Here is a 16,683-nt window from a genome sequence, read left to right on the forward strand (position 1 = left end):
GCTCCTCGTCGGGCCGGCGCTGCAATGCCCGACGGGCACCCTAAAAAGGGGCTCTTTGGCGGAGATCTTTAGTTCCTGGCCGTATGATGCAGTGTGTGTGAGAGGAACCTAGTGGTGTAGATGTGAGTGCAGGTGTGTGGGTTAAAACAAGTTGGAGAGTCCAGAAATATAATTTTATTAAGGGTGGCTCTCCACCTGATTAAAAATGAAAACAGAGTGGCAGCTGGCTGATATTATGATTCAGCTTGGCTAAGCTCTTCTGTGGTGGTCGACATGTTTCTTGCCCGGTGGTCCTATTGATCTGTGGCAATTCCTCAGGACCTATTGAACTGTCAATAATCTACACAACGTGGTAAGTACAACTGTTACCTGCCACCTGTTATATGGAAAACGATCTCGCCATATGCCTAAGGGAACCTAGAAAGAAAGGAAAGTTTTAAGGAAGGCATCCCAAGCAAAGGCAGTGATTAAAATAAGTACTGTACAGGTCGATCTCACATAGTGGTGATTACCCCCTTGACCAAATGGCACAAGTAAACGTCCTTTGTCACCAAGTGTCAACATACCCTATACAGTGAGTAGGAGTTCTCCTACAAAGGTGAAATTAAAAACAGTTTAAAAACAGAAGACTGGAAGTGTTGTGCTCCCTATAAGGAAGTTATATGAAGTGACTACAAGTATCTCCATAGTGGAGTCATGGGACACTCACCTATTGTGGTGTGATACCCTGCTCCTATCCGTGGCCGTGGCGCCACCGGGACACCAAGAATCTGGTGTCCTAGTAAGAAACAAAATGGTTCATGGAATAACAAAATAACTAGCCCGACAAGTATCGGTGGCTTCCCAGGGTTTTCGCCGGTTACTTTTTACGGCAAACCGGGCTTGCCCTAGACTCAACGCGTGGAGCGAGCGATTATGTGGTGGGACCTTTATTTGGTGGTTACGCATTTCTGACTGGCTGATACCTTGAACGGGTTGGCATTCACGACTTCTGTGACTTCTTCTTTCTTAGTTTGCTTCGTGGTGCTATTTTATCATCTTATTATCCCTTGTGGTTTATGACTCGCATCACAGCAGCTCATGTGACGGGATCGCACACGGGCGATATGGTTTTAATATGCTGACGATACTTGTCGGGCTAGTTATTTTGTTATTCCATGTACCATTTTGTTTCTTACTAGGACACCAGATTCTTGGTGTCCCGGTGGCGCCACGGATAGGAGCAGGGTATCACACCACAATAGGTGAGTGTCCCATGACTCCACTATGGAGATACTTGTAGTCACTTCATATAACTTCCTTATAGGGAGCACAACACTTCCAGTCTTCTGTTTTTAAACTGTTTTTAATTTCACCTTTGTAGGAGAACTCCTACTCACTGTATAGGGTATGTTGACACTTGGTGACAAAGGACGTTTACTTGTGCCATTTGGTCAAGGGGGTAATCACCACTATGTGAGATCGACCTGTACAGTACTTATTTTAATCACTGCCTTTGCTTGGGATGCCTTCCTTAAAACTTTCCTTTCTTTCTAGGTTCCCTTAGGCATATGGCGAGATCGTTTTCCATATAACAGGTGGCAGGTAACAGTTGTACTTACCACGTTGTGTAGATTATTGACAGTTCAATAGGTCCTGAGGAATTGCCACGGATCAATAGGACCACCGGGCAAGAAACATGTCGACCACCACAGAAGAGCTTAGCCAAGCTGAATCATAATATCAGCCAGCTGCCACTCTGTTTTCATTTTTAATCAGGTGGAGAGCCACCCTTAATAAAATTATATTTCTGGACTCTCCAACTTGTTTTAACCCACACACCTGCACTCACATCTACACCACTAGGTTCTTCTCACACACACTGCATCATACGGCCAGGAACTAAAGATCTCCGCCAAAGAGCCCCTTTTTAGGGTGCCCGTCGGGCATTGCAGCGCCGGCCCGATGAGGAGCAGGTCCATATGATGAAGCATGACACCTAGCTTGCTGGGTGTGTGAGGACCCTAGTTCCGAATAGAGGAATTCCTCTTTCTTACGGTCTCTTCTCTGCACCCACACTCCCCCGTCTCGCTTAGGAACTGCATACTCTTTCTTTTCAATATGACTAATTGGGCATGTATGCTGGACCTTCTTAAATAAAAGCCCGCCAGTCCCTCTTTTGATAACATACACACTCCCTACTCATCCAAGAGTGGCAGGATTTTGTTTATTTCCTCCCTGGCCTCCCCTAACATCAGCGGAGGGGAACATTGACCCCATTTCTTCAAAACTAGTCAAAAGGTGGAAGGGCAATTTTTATGTGCAGTAGCCAGTCGCTTGCTGCCCTGTCGCCAAAGGAGTCCCCCAAATTTCCAACATATAAGGGTGAGGAATTTTCTCCCCTTCATCCTCCATCTTTCGCAACAGCAAGGGGAGTTTAATAAAGATGCAATTCAAACATTGTGATAATAGCTCTATGCATTCGGCTGGTGCGACATAGGGGGTCCATGTCAATGTTACTCTGTCAAGATATCCTTTAAGCAGGTCATTCCAGTCAGATGGGACTTGGCTCTCTTCTGCGGGTTCACTTCATCCTCCTGGCATGCGCTGTCCAGCTCCCAATCACAGACAAATAGATCTTCTTCTTGCCACATTTCCAGCTTCAAGGCAGTTCTGCAGGGCAGAGGCAGCACACCCGATCACACTCTCCGTACACAATGGCATGGGTGTATTACCCCTGCCATTCCCAAGTGCAAGGTGGGGCTAACACTTATTAGCTCCCAACTTGCTAAAGGTATAAGAGTATGTACTAGAACCCCATATTATCAAAGTGTATGTGGGGCATTTTGTTCAACTTCCACCACTTTGCCAAACGGGAGGTTGGGGGGAATTTTCTCTTCATCCTTAGTCAGGGGTGAGAGGCAGTGAAAATGAAGAGGATTGGGTATCTGGGAGCACTTCTGTGGTCCACCAAATGCTCCAGGCCTCAGATAAATGAGGCAGATCACAGCTCACCTACTTCTCAGTTCACAGCCTGAGCCCTGGGAAAGCTGAGAACAGCCCATAGCTCTTTCAACAGGCATATTGCAATTGTGAACTGAGCACTCAGTGAGCTGTGAACTGTTCACAGTTCTCTTTGTGCTCAGTTCAAAACTGTGAGCTGAGAATTGGGAGAGCAAATAGCAGCTGACAGGTCTCCGAGAGCTCAGTTCACAATTGATGTTATGGTATGGTTTAATAATACAAGCATGTACGCCTTGGATTCTTGGCAGTATAGAACATAATAGGAGAAACAGTGTTATAAAAACAAGAAAGATCAAAATGACAAATTACATACAAGAGTCTTATGTTGTTTTTATGCACAATAGGGGAAGGTTATCCCATTCTCTAGCCAATGCAAATTAAAAAGCCCTGTCCCAAAAGGAAGCAATTTTATTCCTGAGGACATTCAGCAAATTTGTATTTGTAGCGTGCAAAGTTAATATTGGGCTGGATTATTAAAGTGCATCCCTGATACAAAGAGGAGAGAAAGAGTAGATAGAACGGTGTACAATCACTAGGGTCTCTTATGCCTCACAAGAAGCCAGTGGAGGAATCTCAAAATTAGTGTAACCTGTCCAGGAGTCTGAAAATGACACCGGGACTAGTTCAGCATATTTCTATGTGGCCCAACTTCTTGGCAGGGTGGAGGGTGTTTACCCTGTGAAAATAGTGGGTGAACGCATGCAGCACCTCCGCTCCAACCTTTACTTTCACCTGCAGTGGAGTAGAGAGTGGCGTCGTAACTTAAACCCTGCCAATCCACCCCCGCTGCTCGGCGCCCTTTTTCCCCAGCCCCCCCGCCCCCGCTACTGGCCATGGGCGGCATTCTGAGGGATAGCCCCGGGCACCAGAAGCTCTAGCTATGCCACTGACTGCCAGCGAAAGACGTCACAGCTGGGCAAAGGTATCAGACCAACAATGGATCAACGCCCTCAACTTCCGCCTACCCACCACCATCGAAAAGCAGCGGATATCCTCAGGACCTGGATCACTGCAAGTGCTGACAAAGTCGCACCAAGGAAACCCGCCAACCCCAAGAAGCGAACATGAAACCCCAGCTCGTTCACGACAAAACTGAAAACCCAGAAACGTGACTCCAGACAGAAGAAAAGAAAATGGCGCACCAGTAAGACCTTTGAGGATTAGAAGTGATTCTAAGACGCCCTCAACCATTACCACCACCTCCTGAAAAACACCAAGAAGACTGCCCTAGCCACCCACATTAATGACCGCTTCAACACCAGCAAGGAACCGTTCAACATAGTCAAGGAGTTCACCAACCCCTAAGCACCCGAAAACACCATCACACCCTCGCAAACAGTCTGCAACAACCTTTTGGACATTTTCCACAACAAAATCTACACCATCTACCAAGACTTCACACACCATCCCCTTACGAGGATGATATCAACCTCCTCATGCAAAACGACACTCACCCACACCAGTTTCCCTCATGGAGCACCCTCACCGAGAAGGAAACCACATACATCATGAGATCCATCCACTCCAGAGCTCCAGCAGGCCCCTGCCCCCACCACACTTTCAACCTTGGCAATCAATCCATCAGCAAAGAACTTACCGAAGTCCTCAACTCCTCGATCACCACAACCCACTTCCCCAAGAAATGGAAACATGCCGATGTAAAGCCGTTGCTGAAGAAACCACCTGTGGACCAAGGAGGATCCAAAAACTACCAACCCATCTCCCTGCTCCCCTTCCCTGCCAAGGTCATTGAGAAAGCTATCAACATCCAACTAACCAGACATCTGGTGAACCACAATCTTCTGAACCCCTCCCAAGCCAGCTTCAGACCAAACCACAGCACCAAGACAGCTCTATTAGCATCTACGGATGACATCAGAATGCTGCTAGACCATGGAGAAACAGCAGCCCTCATCTTCCTCGACCTCTCAGCAGCCTTCAACACTGTATCCCACCACACCCTGATCAACAGACTCCACCAGATCGAAATCCAAGGAGCAGCTCTCAAGTGGATTGCTTCCTACCTCACAGGAAGGACGCAGAAGATCATCATTTCTCCCTACTGCTCGCTCCCTAAGAACATCAACTGCAGTGTACCTCGAGGCTCATCGCTCAGTCCAACCCTCTTCAGCGTATACATGACACCGCTCACCAACATCGTCAGGAGCCACAGACTCAACATCCTCTCCTATGCCGACGACACCCAACTCATCCTCTCCCTGACAAACGTCCCAACAACCATCAAAGACAGGTTCCAAAGATGCATGAAGGATGTGGCCGTCTGGATGAACAACAACTGTCTCAAACTCAACACAGACAAGACAGAAGTTCTTATCTTCGGGAAAGGCAAAGACCCCCTATAGAACAACGAATGGTGGCCACCTGAGCTGGGCCCTACCCCCAAACCCAACGAACACTCCTGCAACCTCTGCATCATCCTCAACCACCAGCTATCCATGAAGAAGCAGGTCAGCGCCGTCTCCTCCACTTGCTTCCTCACCCACCGAATGCTCAGGAAGGTCTTTTGATGGCTCTCACCCAACACTAAGCGAACTGTCACGCAAGCTCGTGTCACCAGCAGACTCGACTACAGAAACTCCCTCTTCATAGGAATGACTGCCCAACTCATGAGGAAACGCCAGACCATCTAGAACACAGCAACCAGACTTATCCTTGACCTCCCCAGACAGACGCACATCACCTCACCTCAGGATACTCCATTGGCTACCAATCGTGAAGAGATGCAAGTTCAAGCTGCTCACCCAAGTTTACAAGCCACTTCACAACAAAGGACTGGTGTACCTCACCAAACAAGTGAATTTCCACCAACCTGTCCGGGAACTCCATTCCAAATCCCTCTCCCTAGAAGCTACCCTGCACATCCGCCAGGCAAACAGTGGAGGCCGCTCCTTCTCCCACTTGGCAACTAAGATCTGGAACACCCTTACCCTGCACCTCAGAGCCTCACCGTCGCTCCAGCAGTTCAGGAATGACCTCAAGACCGGGATGTTCAACCAATAGGAACAGGCAGCGAAGTCCTGCAGCATGACCCCACAGCACCTCGAGACCCTCACGAGTTAAACAGCCTCGTTATCCAAATCCTTTATTGATTAGTACACACAGAGTTGTTTGTAAACATTCAAAATGTTATCCGCAGACAGAAGTTGTCATCAGTAGCAGGAAACAGAGCTCGATATCCTGCTGTCCATCATTATCCCCATGCAGGTCCAGCCAGACTGGGGGCAGCTGATTGAGGCCGAAAATATAAGTGGTCCCACACCTTCTGAATTCCAGGCTTCTCACCACTGGAGAGTTAAGGTAATGCCCACCTGTGATAAAATGGATCCTGGAGCAAGAGTCTTTATTTCGCTCAGCGGAGGCAAGGACAAGGGGTGCAACGCCAATGCAGTTGGGTTACCATCAAGCTAAAGTAGCGTAGGCAGTTTCTGCTGACCTTGCAAGGATAGTGGCTGTTGCCCAGTTGGGACATTACTAACAGGTTTCCAAAAGGGTTGGGGCAGAGTCAATTGGTGGTCAAGCTACTTGAACGTACAAATATATTTTAGATCCTATGATGTCCTGATCAGTGACATAGCCGGTGCTCCTGACCACACCTTTCATGCCAGGGCTCCTGGGCAGACCTTTCATGTAGCTCTGTTATGCAGTAGATGACAGCCACAATGGGGTGCACTGGGCCCTCGAGCCACTGGAGCCCGTGCACTATTAGTAGCTGAAACCCTTAATCCTTGAAGTGCCAGACGGGGACAGCAACAGGGAAAAGGGATGGGTGGGAGGGGAAAGACACAACAGAGGGAAGGGATGGGTGGGAGGGGAAAGACGCACCACCCAGGGGCACATCGTACCCTTTGAAACTGGTGGTGCGAGTGAAGTGCCCCACCACTTTGCAAAAAAAAAAAAATCCCTCCAAAACTCCAAATTAAACCACCCATCCCTCCAAAAGCTCAGAATAAAATACCCTTTCCCTCCAAAAACCCAAATTAAAACCCTCCATCCGTCCAAAAGCAAAAAAACACAATAGAAATACATTTAAAATAAATAATTCTTACCCACAGCGGCACGTCCTCCGTGTTCCTTGGTATTCCACTTCTGAATCTGCAGTCGAGCTCCCCTAACCAATCCAGACACTGTTCTCATGCGGTTAACCTGCATGAGCGAAGGGCTTGGATTGGATGCAGGGGTCTGGCTGGACACTCCTGGCACTGTAGGCCTGTGCTTGGCCTCCACCCAGCTGTTTAAGAGTGGAGAGCTTCAAAGTGTGTATGTCACTTTAGCCGGCACAAGACAGCCGGCCAAAGTGACATGCGCAATATGAAGCACCCAGCCAGCCACTGCTCCAGTCCTCTGCAGCCAATCAGCAGCAGAGGAAACACCCCGTATGTCTATGGGCTCAGGTCGGCTGGCTGCTGCAGTGTGCACGTTGGAAAAATAAAATGGTAAAGAAATCTTTTAATTGCCATTTTATTTTTCCGGCATGGCTCACAGCAGGCAGGAGGGCGATGCTCCCCCTTCCCTTGTGCAGAAACTGCCGCTGGCACCACGCACAAGGGGAAGGGGAAGAAGAAATAGTACTTCACTCATATCGGGAGCAGCGGACGGCCTCTAATTAAGTTGAATCAATCTGTGTCTGGTCCCTGCTTCAGCGAAAAGGAATGGAAGTGACACTTGGCATGCGCTGGGCAATTAGGAGGCAGCAAAGAAGAGTGACACTGAAGCCAAAAAATGGTGAGCATTGGGCGGGCTCCAAGCCCTTGATTATAAACAAGCAGGCCCAATGTAAAATAGCGCAATTAAATGTACGTGCACACGCTATGACATCCCAGTGTGATAAATTATGCTCGTGCATCCATGACCATGCATGTACATGTAAACTATACGTCATGACGCTGCCGCCATTTTCTTTATTTTTTAGTTTATCTTTGTAAACTGGTGCATTCGCATTCCGTTTGGAGTGGTAGCAGGCCTGGCTCCAGAAATTTTTATTTGGGTGGGCCAAGGGTGCATTTGGGTGGGCCACTGCGGGCTTGATTTGTCGCATATATGTCTAGGCAGGCCTGCTTCAGGGGCCTCCTTTATCTCTTCTTAGTCTTACAAGGCCCAGTATAACGCACTCTTTTCCAAATCTCTTTCTAAATATTATCACTCTCAAAAAGTGTTTTTTCTATGTATGTTCCTTTGATGGGAAAAGGAGGTTTCTGAGTTGGGAGTATCAGGCAACTGACACTTCTCGGGCTCCCTCTGTGCGAGCCTTCAGGGAGAATCCCTCTTCATTACTACCTCCACCTGACCCCGGACTCTGCAGCGCACTCCCTTACAGGCTTGATTATCCACTACTCCTCTCCAGTGCACCTTATCTCACAGCTGACCTTGTGCCCCAGCCCCATATCAGGCATTATCGGGCTCCACTTTCATTTTTCCCGGTAAAAACATTAGTAAAATCACCTTCAAACTTAAAACATTGAATATAGCAGTGAATATAATTAGCTCACACTTTAAAGTATGTTCCACAGTAGCCCTTATGACCCGACTGCTAATTAAATAAACAAAAACAGAAAGGCCATGACAGGGCCAGGTTTAGCGCTGATGCGAAAGTCTTTTTTGGTGCCACACCAATAACCTCTTTCTCCATAAATACCTTTACTACCACCTTCCAACAGTGCCCCTCATCCCTCCATGGCCCCCCTATTGACCTCTTCCTCGGATTCCCTCACTGCCACACGCCACAAGTGACCCTCATCTCCCCATAGCTCCTCCCCCTCGTGACCGCCTCCTCGGATTCCCTTACTGCCACCCTCCACCAGTGCCCCTCATCTCTCTGTAGCCCCTCCCCCTCATGTCCTCCTCAGACTCCCTCTCTACCACCCTCCACCAGTGCCCCTCGTCTCTCCCTAGCTCCCCCCTCCACCCCATGACCTCGTCGTCGGATTCCCTCACTGCCACCCTCCAACAGTGCCGCTCATCTTTACGTAGCCCCTCTCTCATGCATTTCATTTGTTGTATAGCGCAACTCATATCAGTGTAGTGTGTGTCAGTACTTTACACCACACACACATTATACAGAGACAATGAATCATACAAGTATATAAATCAATCTACAGGGAATGTCACATAAGCCAATGAGGATTACAAGGTGAATGAGTCACATGTCATCCATACTGGTGGGCAGTATATTTTAAGAGGGTTTGGTCTGGGGAAACACAACCTTAGGATTTAGAGAGTATTCCATGGAGGTCAGCTTTACTGATAAAAATGTATATCTGCCCAAACATACTCATTTTAGCAACATTAGAAGTTCTAACTATATCACAAAACAAAAAAAGCGAAGTTCTAACTATACCATTCAGGTTTGCATGCAGCTCTTTGGTGACAGTTCATTGGTCACTGTCCTATATTAGGATTGTAACTTCTGAACTGCAAGTAACACAAGGATCTCTGTGACAAAGGCAGTAACCCACTGAGCTTCCACATAAACTACAGTTCATCTACATTTAAAAACTACTAACAGACAAATGATTGCTCTCCAGCAGGATCATTAACTCGTTCCGTGCTCATGACGGAACCACGCCGTCATGAGCCACGGTTGCCGTGTGCTCATGACGGAGTGGTTCCGTCATGCTGCGGCCGTTGGCGGCCGCGCCGCCCATGCGGCGCTAATTCCCCGCCTGTGCGGGCGATTAGCGCTGTGGGCGGAGTCATGACAGAACCACTCCGTCATGAGCACAGCCCAACCGTGGCTCATGACGGAGTGGCTCCGTCATGAGCACCGCGCCACCGCGCTGCCCCCCCGCACCCCCCAGCGCTGCGGCGGAATTTCCGCCGCAGCGAAGGGGTTAATCACCAGAGTTATCTGCGCATTTTGTATTATCTTATTGTTGTCCTGCATCGGCCACGATAATGATAACAAGCATTTACAATGCAATGGTCTCGGCATTGGTAAAGTTAGAGCTATTGGCATTGCTCATGACATTATTTTTGTTTATGTTTTTGTTTTTAAAACATTTAAAGAAACGGCATTGTCATGAGCAATGCCAATAGCTCTAACTTTAACAATGCCGAGACCGTTGCATTGTAAATGCTTGTTAATGGATGTGAATGCCTTCAAGGAGCTTTTCGCACGATACGTCTTTCTACAGTATGCTAAGTCTTGGGAATGCAGCTATAGTAACATAAAACCAGTCCCCTGTCTCCCCTTCGGCTTAATATTGCTCAGGAAAGGCATTTTAAGGTTTTATACATATATCGTCACACTAAACTAGCATGTGATATGTGTATTTATGGAACATAGTTTCCAAATTTAGAACATGAAAAAAGTGAACAGACAGCATTGTCCCTTGCTCGTACAGGGCAAAGCTTGGGAATGCAGCTATAGTAACATAAAACCAGTCCCCTGTCTCCCCTTCGGCTTAATATTGCTCAGGAAAGGCATTTTAAGGTTTTATACATATATCGTCACACTAAACTAGCATGTGATATGTGTATTTATGGAACATAGTTTCCAAATTTAGAACATGAAAAAAGTGAACAGACAGCATTGTCCCTTGCTCGTACAGGGCAAATCAAGGAAATATTCATCCAGTGATAGGAAGAAACCTCCCCACTTCACCAAATTGTGTGATACTAAGCAAATAACTATACTTCACTATCCCTCATTTGAATTGAGCATCAAATCTGTGACCACCTTTAAGACATTCAGTTCAGGATGTTTGCTATACAAAATCCTCATGTAGTTATGTTTTAATAGAGCAAAACAGAATCTACATATATTAGATCTATGCAGTGCACGTGATAAGCAGGTATCCAGAAAGGCAAACCTTGTAATCTTTTGAAATCAGTTCCTGTCACTGTAGGCATGACAGCAGGAGAAACCCCATGTAAAACCCCATTAAATATTGTTTAAATTCAAAAACACATATATGAGCTATGCACAAACCATGTCTCATCGGGATGAAGAACCGTACACAAACCTATACACCAGCTATTCGTCGCTCAAAAAAACATGTCATAACCAAACTACTGCCAGTGTCTCTCTAGATTCCAAAACATTACATTCATACCCAATCCTGGCCACTTAAACTAAAATTCCTAAATCCGGTCCCGTCACGTGCACCTTAAAACATGTGACATGCCTGAAGTCAGCTGTGCGGGATCAGGGTGGTGCTATGATGCCTGCCCCTCTGAGAAGGCAGAGGAGTTGGGACAGGGGAGGGGCTTGTAAGGACACAGAGTCGCCATGGCGGCTCACTGCTGGGACGTGTGGTTACCCGGCATGCCTTGTCATGCACCTCCACGATCCTCCTGTCAGACTCAGCCATCCCGTCCGCGGTGTTGCCGGGACTCCTCGTCTTGGGCTCGGTCGCCTGCCCGCGCCCCTCCTCGCTGCTCATGGAGGCTGCAGAGTACATGAAGCCGGGGGCCCGCTGGTGTCCGAGGCAACCTGTCCCCGCACGAAGTACCGGCGCCACCGCCTGCCAGCGGAAAGGGTACATCCAACTGGCGAGGACGGCCCGGGGAGCAGCGGCATCAGCGCGGCTGGGTCAGAGGAGGGGCCTGGTGTGGCGAACATTACCCCGCTCTGACTTCCTGCTGTCGTGTTTTTAGGGGCAGGCCTGGAGAGCAAGAACGCGCTCCCTACCTGCTCTCAGTAAAGTAGTTTATTCTTCCCTTCCTTCCGTGGGGCTTGCACAAGTCTTGTCCGGCGCAGATGTTAATTTCAAAGATTTGGATTTCTCTCTCTTTTGTCCAGTCACAGGGTAGACTTCTCGAGTACGTAGCGAACAAGTTTAAAGTAGATTCTAGGGGTCGAGTGGTAGCACAACCTTTTTGTGTGTGTTTTTTTAGGCAAGGCAGCACCGGAAGACACAGCCGCCTTTCTCCGAGGCAGAGCAGAAATGCCTCGGAGAAAGGCAGCATCCTTTTCGGATTCGGGGGCGTGTTTTGCTGTTGTCTCCTCCTTGAGACTTCTTGCAAAAAATACGCCCCCCGATCCGAAAAGGACGGGCCTGTTTGGAATGACTGACCTCTTCTCCAATGGCTGGCCAGCATTCAAGAGGCCAGCCAATGGAGAACAGGGGAGAAGAGGGGCGGGTTCAAGCCCCTCTTCTCCAAGTCATTAAATCTCGGAGCGAGACTGCGCAAGCGCAGCCTTCGCAGCCGAGACCTAAAAACTGTTTAAATTAAGCACTCACAAAGTATGTGTCCTGCTGGTCTTGTGCACATTTTAAACCGAAAAACTACTGAGATTCCGCGTTTCCCTGCTTATGTGATTTTGGGACTACCCAATCCCATCACGTACCCACTCAAGTCCAGGCAGGGCAGACTTATGGGGATAGCTTTAGGAGCTGCTACGCAGAACATCCTCTCACATTGGAGTTCACCTAGGAGACCGACACGACTGGGGTGGCTACATAAACTATGGTATGTCCTGGGAATGGAGCGTATACAGGCCTCTCTTTCCGACACTATGACTGGCTTTATCGATGCCTGGCACCCACTTCTTGCTTTACTATCGATGGAAATGAATGAGATTACATGCCCTAAATATCTTCGCCTCCTCCGGCTCACAAGCTTGGCCCCTGCGCCATAACCTGCGGAGATTCACGTGGGGCTTGCTCTGTCACCATGCCACATCTTGGAACACTAGGAAGGCACACCAGTTCGGGGTGGGAGAGGGCGTTGGGGTTAGGGGGGACACAGAGGAAGGGTTCTTTTACTTTTCTAAAAGGCAATATAGCAACGTCCCTAACCGTTTGTCTGCTGTCTGCTGCATGACAACTTGTGCGGCGACACAGGAGGGGGTTATTTGTGGCGACTATTGGATTCCTAGATTTTGTCACACAAGAGGGGGCTTATCATCGATTTGATGTGCATGAATAGTATATATGTCCTCGTTGGATTGTTTGTATTCCTCTTGAAGCAAATGCCAATAAAACAAAGTTAAACCTAAACCGAAAAACAAATAGTAACAAATTCTCTTACCTACTCCATTAGTCAAACTGTGTCACAGCCTGATGTGATAAGCGGCTGCAGGGGCCAGGAAAGGTGAATAGGAATAAACCAACTTCTTTTCTCCTGCACTGCATAGAAAAAGAAATATCCACGCAGTAGGACAGTAGGCAAAAGTTACCTTTGTCAAAGAAAGGATTTGTCCCTTTCGCCATGTGGAGATGAAGGGGTAAACAAATAAACAAAGCCTCATTAACATGTAAATTGTCTTTTAAAGACCTGTGAAGTACTCAGGTGCGGCTGCGATAATCTCAAAAACTGTCTGTGTGTGTGTGCTCCCAGGAAGCTGTCTCAGCCTGGCTGACACACAGGAATGGGGGTTGAAGCAGCCTCGGAGCGAAATAGCGTTGCGCCCCTGCCTTCAAGCCCTCACTGCGAGGGCCAAGGCTCCTGTTTGAGTGGGCCAAGCAGCTCATGTTTGGGTGGGCCTGGCTCACCCGCTAGAACCGGGCCTGAGTGGTAGGGTAGGAAAAAAAAGCAATTTAAAAGTGCAGAAAGTGCATTTCACATAGTGAGCGACCAGAAGCAAATGGCAGCTGCCAGACCCTCAAAATATTGTACGTTAACAAAAATATGTATGGACCGCAACGGGAGAGGTGGGAAACGATGGAAGCGTTGACGGGGGGAAGTCAACAGAGACGAACAATGGTGAGTGGGCGGGTGAGCGACCGAGGAGGCTGAGGCGCGGGAGGAATAATAAAATGGAAGCGACTTGGGAAGCAAAGGATGAGGTGGGGGGCTGGGTGCGGAGGGAGCAACACGGAGCGCATGGGGGCTATTTAAGGGGGTAGAGCATTGTATATTTCAACAACAAATGTTTCTATCTTAAATGGATCACAAAATACTAAAAAAAAAAAGCACCATGCTCCGTTCTTTGAACTGGCAAAACCTTTGCAAAGATTAGCGGGTCAGTGTTCAGTTACTGAGTGCTGTATTCAGGCGTTCAACCGCATCTACGGATGTCCAACTTTTGACCAGATATTAAATAGCAAAAAACATACCAACATGGATGGGGCCACACACTACGTCGAATAATTAGCATTTTCTTGCTGCATAATTTGGTCCTGCACTGTTGCATAATTCCAGTGCATACATACAAAAGTCATAGGGTGACCCAATATCTATACGAGCCTGGGTACTCTGTATGGAACACGTATACAGTTGTTCCCTTGTGCCTGTTTGGACACAAACTAAGGAAAAGGTGGCAGGGGCAATAACATAAATATGCAAATACTGTGACAGCACACTGCAGTCTGCCCTCACACACTGAGAGCTGAAGGGACAGTGCACTGCATGCTGCCCTCACACACACTGAGCTGAAGTGACAGCACACTGCAGGCTGCCCTCACACACAGAGCTGAAGGGACAGCACACTGCAGGCTGCCCTCACACAGACTGAGAGCTGAAGTGACAGCACACCAGAGGCGCAACTAGAGCCACATTTCTGGGGGGGGGGGGGGGCTAAGAAAGAATTTTGCGGGGGCTGAATCTTTAAGCAATAGGCAGAGTGGAGCTTATTTCGGGGGGGTGGGGTGGGGCTGAATCGTTAAGCAATAGGCAGAGTGAAGTTGCAGGGGCTCTTAGAAGGGGTGAAACAGCAGCAAGGCCTCATTAACATGCAAAGGGTCGTTTAAAGATCTGTGAATTGCTCGGGTTCGGCTGTGTGTGTGCCCGGGAAGCGGTCTCATCCCTGCTCTTTCAGACTGAGAGCTGAAGTGATAGCACACTGCAGGCTGCCCTCACACACACTGAGAGCTGAAGGGACAGCACACTGCAGGCTGCCCTCACACAGACTGAGAGCTGAAGTGACACCACACTGCAGGCTGCCCTCACACAGACTGAGAGCTGAAGTGACAGCACACTGCAGGCTGCCCTCACACAAACTGAGAGTTGAAGTGACAGCACACTACAGACTGCCCTCACAGACTGAGAGCTGAAGTGACAGCACACTGCAGCTGCCCTCACACACATGGAGAGCTGAGGTGACAGCACACTGCAGGCTGCCCTCACAGACTGAGAGTTGAAGTGATAGCACACTGCAGGCTGCCCTCACACAGACTGAGAGCTGAAGTGACAGCACACTGCAGGCTGTGGTTACAGACCGGGAGCTGAAGTGATAGCACACTGCAGGCTGCCCTCACACAGACTGAGAGCTGAAGTGACAGCACACTGCAGGCTGCCCTCACAGACTGAGAGCTGAAGGGACAGCACACTGGAGGCAGCCCTCACAGACTGAGAGCTGAAGTGATAGCACACTGCAGGCTGCCCTCACACAGACTGAGAGCTGAAGTGACAGCACATTGCAGGCTGCGGTTACAGACCAGGAGCTGAAGTCACAGCACACTGCAGGCTGCCCTCACAGACTAAGAGCTGAAGGGCCAGCACACTGCAGGCTGCCCTCACAGACTGATACCTGAAGTGACAGCACACTGCAGGCTTCCCTCACAGACAGAGCTGAAGAGACAGCACACTGGAGGCAGCCCTCACAGACTAAGAGCTGAAGTGATAGCACACTGCAGGCTGCCCTCACACAGACTGAGAGCTGAAGGGACAGCACACTGCAGGCTGCCCTCACACAGACTGAGAGCTGAAGTGACAGCACACTGCAGGCTGCCCTCACAGATTGAGAGCTGAAGTGATAGCACACTGCAGGCTGCTCTCACACAGACTGAGAGCTGAAGTGACAGCACATTGCAGGCTGCGGTTACAGACCGGGAGCTGAAGTGACAGCACACTGCAGGCTGCCCTCACAGACTAAGAGCTGAAGGGCCAGCACACTGCAGGCTGCCCTCACAGACTGATACCTGAAGTGTCAGCACACTGCAGGCTTCCCTCACAGACTGAGAGCTGAAGGGACAGCACACTGGAGGCAGCCCTCACAGACTAAGAGCTGAAGTGATAGCACACTGCAGGCTGCCCTCACACAGACTGAGAGCTGAAGTGACAGCACACTGCAGGCTGCCCTCACACAGACTGAGAGATGAAGTGACAGCACACTGCAGGCTGCCCTCACAGATTGAGAGCTGAAGTGATAGCACACTGCAGGCTGCCCTCACACAGACTGAGAGCTGAAGTGACAGCACACTGCAGGCTGCCCTCACACAGACTGAGAGCTGAAGTGACAGCACACTGCAGGCTGCCCTCACACAGACTGAGAGCTGAACTGACAGCACACTGCAGGCTGCCCTCACACAGACTGAGAGCTGAAGAGACAGCACACTGCAGGCTGCGGTTACAGACCGGGAGCTGAAGTGACAGCACACGGCAGGCTGCCCTCACACAGACTAAGACCTGAAGTGACAGCACACTGCAGGCTGCCCTCACAGACGGAGAGCTGAAGTGACAGCACACTGCAGGCTGCCCTCACAGACTGAGAGCTGAAGTGACAGCACACTGCAGGCTGCCCTCACAGACTGAGAGCTGAAGTGACAGCACACTACAGGCTGCCCTCACAGACTGAGAGCTGAAGTGACAGCACACTGCAGGCTGCCCTTGCAGACTGATACCTGAAGTGACAGCGCACTACATTCTGCCCTCACACACACTGAGAGCTGAAGTGACAGCACACTGCAGGCTGCGGTTACAGACCGAGAGCTGAAGTGACAGCACACTACAGGCTGTCGTTACAGACTGGTAGCTGAAGTGACAGCACACTGCAGG

The sequence above is a fragment of the Triturus cristatus genome, chromosome 7 (assembly GCF_964204655.1).
Source record: "Triturus cristatus chromosome 7, aTriCri1.1, whole genome shotgun sequence".
NCBI lineage: Eukaryota > Metazoa > Chordata > Amphibia > Caudata > Salamandridae > Triturus > Triturus cristatus.